The sequence below is a fragment of the Zea mays genome, chromosome 7 (assembly GCF_902167145.1).
Source record: "Zea mays cultivar B73 chromosome 7, Zm-B73-REFERENCE-NAM-5.0, whole genome shotgun sequence".
NCBI lineage: Eukaryota > Viridiplantae > Streptophyta > Magnoliopsida > Poales > Poaceae > Zea > Zea mays.
Window position 1 is genome coordinate 133,064,473 of NC_050102.1, and position 12,139 is coordinate 133,076,611.

The following is a 12,139-nucleotide window of genomic DNA, read 5'->3' on the forward strand; positions in this document are numbered from 1 at the left end:
ATGTGGAGTACAGTAGCACTGTATTATTACTCTAAGATTTGAGCAATCATCGTTCATTTTGTGATTTGGTAGAATAAGTCTAGGTTATTAATACGTCCAAAGATTTGCATATCAAGCAATAAAGGAGCGCCAGTAAGTTTAGCAATCTTGGGCACAATGTTTGGTTAAACGAGGAGATTATTTGAACTAGTGATTGACGTGTTTGTTTATTCACGAACACAAAGTTCTCGATGGGCATCCCATAGGGGAAAAACATCAGTTTCGCATCAACGTTGCAAGGTCTTTCTTCATTGTTCGTCAGTAGATGAAGAAAAAATGAATTTCATCTTTTTAAGGGCGTGACATCATATCCTAATATATTTCATAATATTTTAACCCTACATGAAAGCTTCATATGTCTAACATAAGACCATGATCCTAGATCCTAGGTAACAATTGATATGAATTACTCTTTAAATGATTTGAAGTTCAAGTGGATTGAGAATAATGTGAATAAGTCCACCTTGCACAATTCATCAAATTACTCAATTGATATTATAGGCTTCATCCTTTACAACATATTACAAATCTTGTATATATAAGTACATGTTTTGTATATTCTGGTAAGATTATAATATCACAATCCAATGTTGTTAGGCAGAAAAATAATCCTAGAATCCTGATCCTTCGAAGTCTTCCACAGGTAAGATCAACTGTAATATTGTGTTTTCTAATAGTGTTATTTGTGAGAGATTGATTTCAAAGTTGCTTCCCATTGGAGTTTGGGTGCTAGGAAGCACCATCTTAGCTCGGGTGCTTGCTTTTGCATAGAATGTAATAAGCATAATAGTGTTTCTTTGTGTCGTTGTCATTTGACCATTATAGTTGTAAGTAGCCATTGAACACAGGAGCAATCAACAAGTAGCAGAGCTCAACAAGTAGCAATCGTAAACATACATACAACTCTAAACACCAACCAATCAAACCACAACCTCCTCCAAAGAAACAGTAAATGAGAAATTCCCATGCATGAGCCAAGCCCTTTCCACCCTTCAAAATCATCTTCTCAAGAGCAAGGAGACATAGGCAAACAATCGACCATAAGATACCAACCATCATAGTTTAGGTCTATTTTTCCTTTGTAGCTCCAATCTAAGTTTCCTAGAAAAATAACCATTATGGTATGCCTCCATACTACCATCCATATAGAGGGTATCATCTTGGCCTTCTATATGAAGCCGACTTCAACTTTCCTCTTCGAGAGTGTTTGTAATATGAGGTCAACTTGAATGTCGTGGTTTCTAGAACAGGGGACTATAAGATTTGTGTTCGGCAGGGGTGTTAGCACGGACTCACTCCGAATGGTGAGCTACGGGGGGGCTCTAAGGTGGACCTGAGGCGAGTCGGTTATACTGGTTCAAGCCGGAGCCCTAGTCTAGTGCAGTGCTGACAGTAGTATTGCTCAGAACGTGTTACAACTAGGTGCTTGTGTGAAACTGTGGGATATATGAATGTCTTTGGATGGGGGTTGTCTTTCCCTTTTATAGCTCATGTGTATACGTTACAATGAGAACTTGTATTCTACTAGGGAGCAGTTCGACCTCCTGCTTCTGAGTCTCGTAGCCCATGTGGTCTCATCTGTTGGGCCGTGCTTCTGAGCCTCGTACCCCACTAGCCCCTATGGAGTCGTCTGTCGAGGCGTGCGTTGCCGTACCTCTGGTATGGCGTTGTGTCCCGTCCACCTTCCGATGGGTTCTTGTAGCTACTCCGAGTTAGATGTGGCGGTGTTTGATGGGTTTTGTTGAGTCAGCTCATGCGTGGCTTCGGGATGTCTTCAGTACAACTTCGTCTTCCATCATCCCCTTAGCATCATCTTTCATCATGCGTAGGCGTATGCCTGGTACGACGTATTGCCCCGTCCCCTCCAGCGTATGGGTCACTATAGAGACCGCGTTGTTGAGGCCCTATGGATGGGGTCTTCCGGTCTCATTGGTCAGCGAGGATACGTATCCGACGTCGTGCTTGATAGAGACCCTTCGGTACCGCTTCCTTTGTCTGAGCATGGCTTGGTGATGTCCTATCATGCCGACGTGGCTCGATGGTACTAGGCCGGCTCTTCCATTCAGTAGAGGTGTTCGTCCGAGAGCCGATTGTCGTCTTGTTGGGTTGCTCGGCGGGCAGGATGGCCGGTAACCCCGCCTCGCTGCGTTGCTCGGCGGACGGTTTGGTCGACAACCCCGCCTCGTCAGGTTGCTTGGCGGGCGGGTTGCTCGGCAGCCTCACCTCGCTGGGTTGCTTGGCGAGTATTTGCTTGGTGGTCGAGCTGGTCGGCTTGGCAGGCCATCCCTAGGGGCCTTTTGGACCTTCACGCCAAGCTATTTGGCAGGTGGGCCGCCCAGTTCGTGGGCCGTCTTTGGTAGGCCTTCGAGCCTTATTTTGGGTACCCTGTTCCTAGATACCCAATAGCAGCCCCCGAGCCTTTATGTGATTTCTTAGAGTTGCGTAGAGGCTTTTCTTGTGCGGTTACTCTTTTTGGTGCGCGCAAGCGCATCTGTTCGATGTTGCCCTCGAGCTCCCGAGTAATCCATGTGGAATGCTCAGGGGTTTATGCAGTGTAAGGAGCGGACCCTTTCCTATGATGGTTCACCACACACTGCTCGTGAGTCCATCGATATCTAAGGCATGAGTGAACAGTCTTCGTCACCAGTTGAGTACATGGCTTATAGCCACAGTGATGTAAATTTTGGTATAGATACATTTATATCTCCTACACCAAAAGCAACAAAGTATGAGCAATCAAAGATAGAGTGATGCTATTAATAGTGAAGAAAATAAAGTAGCTCATATGAATTAGAGTGAGGAAGAGGATCTGACATGAGTTAGTGCATGATTGCATAATTTTGTTAACTAAATGAAGGGCAATTAATAAAAGAGTGAAACCTATGGAGGAGTATCATGATAAAGTTCAATGACAGACCAGAAAAAAGAGATGGTCGTAGCATGCAAAAACAACCACATTAAGACAAACAAGCTCATAGTTCATTTCAATGGGTGCTAAATTAGAATAAAGTATGTAGAGTGGAAAATATAACGTCTAAATCATGGGAAAAGCCCATGTAGCTAACATAAAATAAGTAAATGCCAAATCATCCACACAATAGTACTAGTAAAGAGTGAACATATATAAGCCCCAATTTAATGATTGACAGTTTTGGTGATTGGTAAACACAAGTGTTGTGAGCAATGTGTATTTTGTTGTGGTATTTGTTGACACTTAATATTCAAGATAGATAAATTTGCATGTGCACGAATGTTAAGGGAGTCTTCACCTAGGAGTATGTATCAAATGTCCCCATGAAACATGATGTGAACTAGTTAATAATTAAGGTCATCCAGAGATAGAGCAAGGATAAAGGATAACGAGGAGTAAAGATGCTATGTGTGACTTCTATGGCACTAAGGAAAAATTAAACAAGATGATACCACACTATTTTACTTTGGCCTTTAGGGCACAACCCATCCACCAACCAAAAGGTTATTGAAGTAAACCACAAAGAGTCTTATGCTTTAAGAACTAGCCCGAATGTCATGGAATACATAGGATGGATAACTATCACCAAAAGATTATGCTCACTTACTCCATTTAAAAACAACGATGTTTTAGGATTCGTATTTAACTACTTAAAACTTTGACTAATGAGTATACATTACCATTTTCATGTTGGGCTTGGAAAGTGATGTTAGTACTTATTTCAAAAGTGTCATAAAAGTATATGATTTTCATTCTATAGACTTATATAGTAATGACAAATAATAGTCAGAATACAAACCAATTGATTTGTTGATTTAAGACTAGAAAATGTTAACCTTTTGCCAAAATCTTCTTCTATGGAAAACTTTGGCTCATGTGTTACCGTAACACATGTCCATCTCTCTATCTATATCTATATTTATATCTATATCTCTATATCTATATCTATCTATATTTATATCTATATGTGTACTTGTATTTGTATATATGTATCTGTAACTATATCTATATAACATATGCACGCTAATGCATATGTTCATACACACACAATCACAATCACTCCTATAAAAGTGCTAACACCATCTACCTCTATGAGCACGTACAAAAGACTAACTTGTCAAATAATTCCATAAGACCAAATGAATGTGAGAAACCAAGCCAAGTCAAGGAACAAGTTACAAACATAACCGACTGAGCTGAACCCAATTCAATTGTCTAATATTGAGAATTGAGTGAAAGAGAGAATACTAATGTATGGTACTCCCTCCACTTCTAATATAGATTGGGAAATTTTTCTATAAGGCTACTTTGGCCATTAATTATTTTTTACAATATATCATCAATTGCTACAGAGATAATGTCATATAAAAATATTGTTAAATACATTCATATGTTTAATCATACATATAATTTGACAAATTATCAGTCATAGAAGATTGACTTTTTAAAACCTAATAATACGCCCTATGAGACCGCAGAATTAGATTTTTCTTTTTGATTTGATGAGGGAGTTGCACAATTAAATTTAGTAGGACTTTTTTATTCTAGATAATAGTTAGTAGTCCTTTAATGCTTCCAAAATTGCAAGGGATAGAATCAGCAGTGTTTAGAGCACCTAGAGGGGGGGGGTGAATAGGTGATCCTGCAAAAATCAACTCTAAACAACACAAACTTGGTTTATAACAAGTGTTAGTGAAAATTGAAGCCAAATTGTTGTGAGTAGAGATGGAGAGAGAGAGAGGGGAACTCTTCACTTGATTGCTCCTTTTAAATGTGCATCAAACTTAGGAGCAATAAGACAAGTGAATATGAGAAATCAAGAAGTCAACAATCGCAATAAAGTAAATGGGTAGTAGACATAATGATTTATCCCGTGGTTCGGCCAATGCCTACTCCACGTTGTGGTGACCTTCTTTGGTCAAGGGCTGCACTCAACCCCTCTCAAGTGATCCAAAATAATCAAACTTGAGTACCACAGTTTTCTTTCTTATCTCAAATCCCCTTTGTGAGGAATCTCCACAAGTTGGAGTCTCTCTCACCTTACACAAATGATCTTTAATCAAAGCACAAGAGTAAGGGGAATAGCAACACACACAAAAGTACAAGTGCAGCAACACCACACACACAAGCAAATGAGAGAACGCAAGAATCAAAACAACAGAGTTTCTCTCAAGAAAACGCTCAGTTCTCTCTAGAATGAGTCAAAAGAGTGGTTGCGTTGAATCGGAGTTTCAGTGTGCTCTTGGTATGCTTTTGTAATAGCTCCATGCTCCTAGGGGGTCCTTTTATAGCCCCAAGGGCCAAAGGAGTTGTTTGTCCTTCATTTGGAAGGCTCTAGTTGCCTTCTGTCCACGGGTGCACCCGACTGTCCGGTACACACCGGACAATGAACAGTGTGCGATTCTATTCCTTTCCCGACGAAGCCGACCGTTGCCAATCATTGGCCTCATGGCACATCGGACAGTCCGATGTGACCTGGTGACCGTTGGCTTGGCTGACATGGCCAGCGCTGATCGCGCGGCCGACCGTTTGCCAGGCACGCGGCTGGCACACTGGACAGGCCGGTGAATTATAGCCGTGGTGCCTCGGCGAATTCCCGAGAACGACCTATTCACCGCCTGACCATCCTAGGCACCGGGCACTGTCCGGTGCACACTGAACAGTCCAGTACTCCCCAGACTGGTGCAAGTTTGGCCAAATTAGCCAAACTTCTTCACTCCAATTTGTCTCGACTTGGAGAGTTTCCTAGCACTTAGATAAACATAGTAGGCAACTTAAAACAATTTACCAAGTGCTGGATTCATACCTTTGTTCCTTCAATTTAATAGGATTTGCAATATACTCCTATATTTCTCAATTTGCCTTTCTTTATACCTATGCTCATACCCATAGTAGGCATGTTAGTTCAAAGTGATGTGTTGGACACTTAATCACCAAAACACTTAGAAATGCACAAGGGCACATTTCCCTTTCAAGTGTTTAATTGACTACTAGTGATGCAGAGTATAGTAGTATTGTTCATCTAAGATTTAAGTGACCATTGTTCACTTTCTGATTTGGTAGAATAAATCTTGGTTATTAATACATCCAGAGATTTGTATATTAAGCAATAAAGGAGCGGGTACATGATGAGATTATTTGATCTAGAGATTGATATGATTGTTTAGTCACGAACACAATGTTCACAATGGGCATTCCATATAGGAGAAAACACCAGTTTCGCATCAACGTCGAAAGCATTTTCTTCAATTCAATAGTTGAAGAGAAAAAAGAACTTCATCTTTTTAAGGGCATGGAAATGACTTCACGTCTCCTAATATATTTCATAATATTTTGACCCTACATGAAAGCTCCATACGTCTAACATATGATCATCATCCTAGATCCTAGGTACAATTGATACGAATTACTCTTTAAATAATTTAAATTAAGGTGTATTGAGAATATTATGAATAATTCTGCCTTAGAAAAGGCATCAAATTAAACAAAATTGATATTATAGGTTTTATCCTTCAAAACATATTACAAATCTTATATATATAAGTATATATTTTGTATAATATGATAGGATTCTCATATCACAATCCGACACCGATAGACAAAAAACAATCATAGAAATTAGAATCCTAGTCATTCAGACTCTTTCATAGGTGAGAGCAACTACAATATTATGTTTTCTAGTGTCACAAGAGAGATTGCTTTCAAGGTTGCTTCACATTTGAGTTTAAGAGCTAGGAAGCACTATCTTAGTTGGGGTGCTTGCTTTTCACACCTGATGGTATAAACATAATAGTGTTTATTTGTGTTGTTGTCAGTTGACCATTGCAGTTGTAAGTAGCCATTGAACATAGGAGTGTTCAACAAGTAGCAACCGTAAACATACATACAACTCTACACACCAATCAATCAAACCACCACCTCCAAATAAAACTTAGGGCTTGTTCGTTTCGCCGTTAATCCATGTGGATTGGGTGGTATTGAGTCAGTTTAAATCCATAGCAAGTCAAAATCCATCCCAATACATACCAATCCACATGGAATCGAAATAACCGAACAAGGCCTAAATGAGAAATTATGATTCATGAGTCAAGCCCTTTCAACCCTTCAAAATCCTCTTCTCAAGAGCAACGAAACACATCCAAAAAACCACCATAGGGTGCCAACCATCACAGTTTAGGTTTGATTTTCATCTATAGCTAAAATATAATTTCCTAAAAAAATAAGCATTATGGTATGCCTCCATACTACCATCCGTATGGAAGTTTTTATCTTGGCCTTCTATATGAATCCGCCTTCAACTTTACTCTTGCCGAAGTGTTTGGAATATGAGGTCAACTTGAAGGTGTTTAGCCTTCATCGCTAGTCAAGTATACCGAAAGCAAATGATCAATCAAAGATAGAGTGATGCTATTAATAGTGAAGAAAGGAAAGTTGCCCATATGAATCAGAGTGATGAAGAGGATCTGACATGAGTTAGGGCATGATTACATCATTCTATTAACTCAATGAAGGGCAATTGATAAAAGAGTGAAACCTTTGGAGGAGCATCGTAATAAAATTCAATAGCAATATCAAACTAGAAAAAGAGATGGTCATGGAGTGCAAAAACGACCACACTAAGCCATACAAGCTCATAGTTCATTTCAATTGGTGCTAGGTTATAGTAAAGTAGGCAGACAGTTGAAAAACTAGCATATAAATCATGGGAATGCCCATGTAGTTTACATAAAAATAAGCAAATGCCAAACCATTTACTCCATACTACTAGTGGAGAGTGAACACATATAAGCCCCAATTTAATGATTTGGATTTTTGGTGATTGATGAACAAAAGTGTTATAAGTAATTTGTATTTTGTTATGGTACTTAATATGAAATATAGATAAATTCACAAGTGCACGGATGTTAATGTAGCCTTCACCTAGGAATAGGTATCGAATTTCCCTGTGAAACATGATGTGAACTAGTTAATAATTAAGACCATCCAAAGATAGAGCAAGGATAAAGGATAACTAGGAGTAAGAGGATATATGTAACTTTTATGATACTAAGGAAAGATTAAACAAGATGATATCATACTCTTTTACTTAGAGGCACAACTCATCCTCCAACCAAAAGGTTATTGAAGTAATCCACAAAGAGCCCTACACTTTGAGAACTAGACCGAATGTGATTCACGTAGGATGGACCACCATCACCACCTACCAACTATCATAAATTGTACGTGAGGCTAGCTGTAAATCTAGGCAAGGTACAATCTAAACAGTATATTTATGTTGTGGACTCACTACTCTAAAAGAGTGATGAAATTATGTTACTAAAAGATCTATTAATGTAGATGCAAGTACTTCCCACTTTGTACACTATATTAGGTAAGATTATGATCACTTACACCATTTAAAAAAAGTTATGCTTTAGGATCCCAAGTTAACTACTTAAAACTTCGACTAATGATTATGCGTTACCATTTTCATGTTGGGTTTGGTATTTGAAAGTGATGTGAGTATTTGTTTCAGAAGTGTCATAAAAGTATATAATTTCTTTATATAGCCTTCTATAGTAAAGAAAATAATAGTTAGAATTCAAACCAAATGATTTTATTAATTTAAGACTAGAAAATATTAACTTTTTGTCAAAGTCTTTCTCTATGTCAAGCTTTGGGCTCGTGTGTTACCATAACACATGCCCCTCTCTCTATTTATATCTATATCTTCATCTGCGTCTATATCTATATCTACATCAATACATATATATACTTGTATTTGTATATCTGTATCTATATCTATAAAGCATATGCACACTAATGAATATATTCTTGTACACACACATGCATAGTCACTCCTACGGAAGTGCTCACACAATCTATCTCTACGAGCATCTACAAAAGACTAACTCGTCAAATAGTGCCATAAGATCAAATGAATGTGAGAAAATGTGCCAAGTGAAGGAACAAGTTACAAACGTAATCGATTGAGCTAATCCCCATTTAGTTGTCTAATATCGAGAACTGAGTGGAAGAGAGTAATGTGTGGTGATATAAGGATTTGGAAATTTCTCTATAAGGTTACTTTGATCATTAGCTACTTTTTATAATATATCATCAATTGCTATCAAGTCAATGCCATATAAAAAGGATTGTTAAATACATTCGTACGATCAAGCATATAAGATTGACCTTTCTCAACCTAACAATATGACCCATGAAAATAACTAGAGGGAGTTGAGCAGGGGACATGGCTTTGAGCCTAACCTATTTGTACTAAGCCATTGTTTGATTTAAGGCTCATCCTACCATGCAGTGGAGCTAATCCATTGACATTCTTGACTATCTGAAAGTCGCCTAGAGGGGGGTGAATAGGCGAAACCTAAAATTTATAAACTTAAACACACACTAAGGCCGAGGTTAGCGTTAAAATTAAATCTGAGTGCGGAAGATTGTTTCTCTTGCTAAAAGTTGCTCAATAGATGCGAATGGCATTTGGGAGCAAACTCAAATCAATATTAGCAAGGAAACTTTAGAGAGAGGAAAGAGGGAAAACCAAATCAAATGGAAATCAACACAAATGGACACGGTGATTTGTTTTACCAAGGTTCGGTTCCAAAGAACCTAGTCCCCGTTGAGGAGGCCACAAAGGCCGAGTCTATTCCAACCCTTTCCCTCTCTTAAACGGTCACTTAGACCGGATGAGCCTTCTCCTTAATCAATCGGGTCACTAAGACCCTGTAAGGACCACCACACAATTAGGTGTCTCTTACTAGCTTTACAAACACTTAGAAATAAGAATGGGAAGAAGAGAAGGCAATCCAAGCAACAAGAGCGCAAATGAACACCAAAACTCGCTCTCCCTCTCAAGTCACTAAGTGGTTGAGTTGATTTTGGGACTTGGAGAGGATTTGATCTTTGGAATTGTGTCTTGGAGTGAATGCTATTGCTCTTGTATTGAATGAGGATCTTAGAAAACTTGGATGCTTTGAATGGAAGTGGTTGGGGGTATTTATAGCCTTCAACCACTTCCTAGCCGTTGGCTGACTTTGCTGTCGATGAGCGCACCGGACAGTCCGGTGGCGCACCGGACAACTATTGTTCATTGTCCGGTGCGCGCCACGTCAGCGCGCCCGTTGGGGTTTGGAGCTGTTGACCATTGGAACCCTTTGTCTTTTTGTTGCACCGGACAGTCCAGTGCCACACTAGACATGTTCGGTGACCTCTAACTTCTGCGCTCTGACTTCTGCGCGACATTGTTCATTATTGTTCCCTTTTGTAGTCGACCATTGGCACGCAGTGTCCGTTGCTTCGCTGGCTCACCGGACATGTCCGTTCACACCGGACAGTCCGGTGAATTATAGCGGAGCGCGACCAGCGAATTCCCGAGAGTGGCTAGTTTCTTTGCGCCTGGGGTGCACACCGGATAGTGTCCGGTGCGCCACTCGGCAGCACACTCCCATGTCTTGCTCCAAATTTGATTGGTGTCCCCAACTGAATTTCTTTCTTGGTTTGTGTTGAACCTTATGCACCTGAGAGAAATGATATCTAGACAAACTAGTTAGTCCATATGGTTTGTGTTGGTCGTCAACCACCAAAATCGATTATAGGAAATGATTAAGTCTATTTCTCTTTCAATCTCCCCCTTTCTGGTGATTGATGCCAACACTAACCAAAGCAAATATGAAGTGTAGAAATGTAACTAGTTTGCAATTGAGATAGATGTGCATAGGTTACTTAGAATGAAACCAACGAAAGACTTTATACATATGTCTAAGAATGAATGGATTGCTTTTCTCTTATTTAACATTTTGGACCACATTTGCACCACTTGTTTGTTTTTACAAATCTTTTCGAAAAGTTTTTCAAAATCTTTTTCAAATAGTCAAAGGTATAGGAATATGATTGCAAGAATCATTTTTAAGATTTGAAATTCCTCCCCCTGTTTCAAATGCTTTTTCTTTGACTAAATAAAAGCCCCCCTGAAGAAATTCTTGACAGCACATTAGTCTTAGCCTTGGTACAAGAAGAACGAGAAATATGCATTTGTACCATATGAAAGAGACATGATCAAAGGTATATGAATTAGCTATGTGTGCAATGTTTCAATCAAAGTTCTGAGAATCAAGTATATTTAGCTCATTCCTAAGTTTGCTAAAAGTCTTCTCATCTAGTGGCTTAGTAAAGATATCAGCTAATTGGTTGTGGGTATTAACATAAGCAATTTTGATATCCCCCTTTTGTTGGTGATCTCTCATAAAGTGATGCCAGATGTCTATGTGCTTAGTGCGGCTGTGTTCAACGGGATTATCCGCCATGCGGATTGTATTCTCATTATCACGTAGGAGAGGGACTTTGCTCAATTTGTAGCCATAGTCCCTAAGGGTTTGCCTCATCCAAAGTAATTGTGCACAACAATGGCCTGCGGCAATGTACTCAGCTTCGGCGGTGGAAAGAGCTACTGAATTTTGTTTCTTTGAAGCCCAAGACACCAAGGATCTTCCCAGAAACTGACAAGTCCCTGATGTGCTATTTCTATCAATTTTACACCCGGCATAATCGACATCGGAATACCCAATTAAATCAAAGGTAGATCCCTTGGGATACCAAAGCCCAAACTTAGGAGTGTAAATTAAATATCTCATGATTCTTTTCATGGCCCTAAGGTGAACCTCCTTAGGATTTGCCTGGAATCTTGCACACATGCATACAGAAAGCATAATGTCCGGTCGAGATGCACATAAGTAGAGTAAAGAACCTATCATCGACCGGTATACCTTTTGATCTATGATATTACCTCCCGTGTCGAGGTCGAGATGCCCATTGGTTCCCATGGGTGTCTTGATGGGTTTACCATTCTTCATTTCAAACGTCTTAAGTATGTCTTGAATGTACTTAGTTTGGCTGATGAAGGTGCCCTCTTGGAGTTGCTTGATTTGAAATCCAAGGAAACACTTCAACTCCCCCATCATTGACATCTCGAATTTCTCTATTATGATTATACTAAACTCTTCATAAGATGACTTGTTAGTAGACCCAAATATAATATCATCAACATAAATTTGGCAAATAAACAAGTCTTTAGCAATAGTTTTTGTGAAGAGAGTGGGATCGACCTTTTCGACTTTGAAGCCATTAGTGATAAGG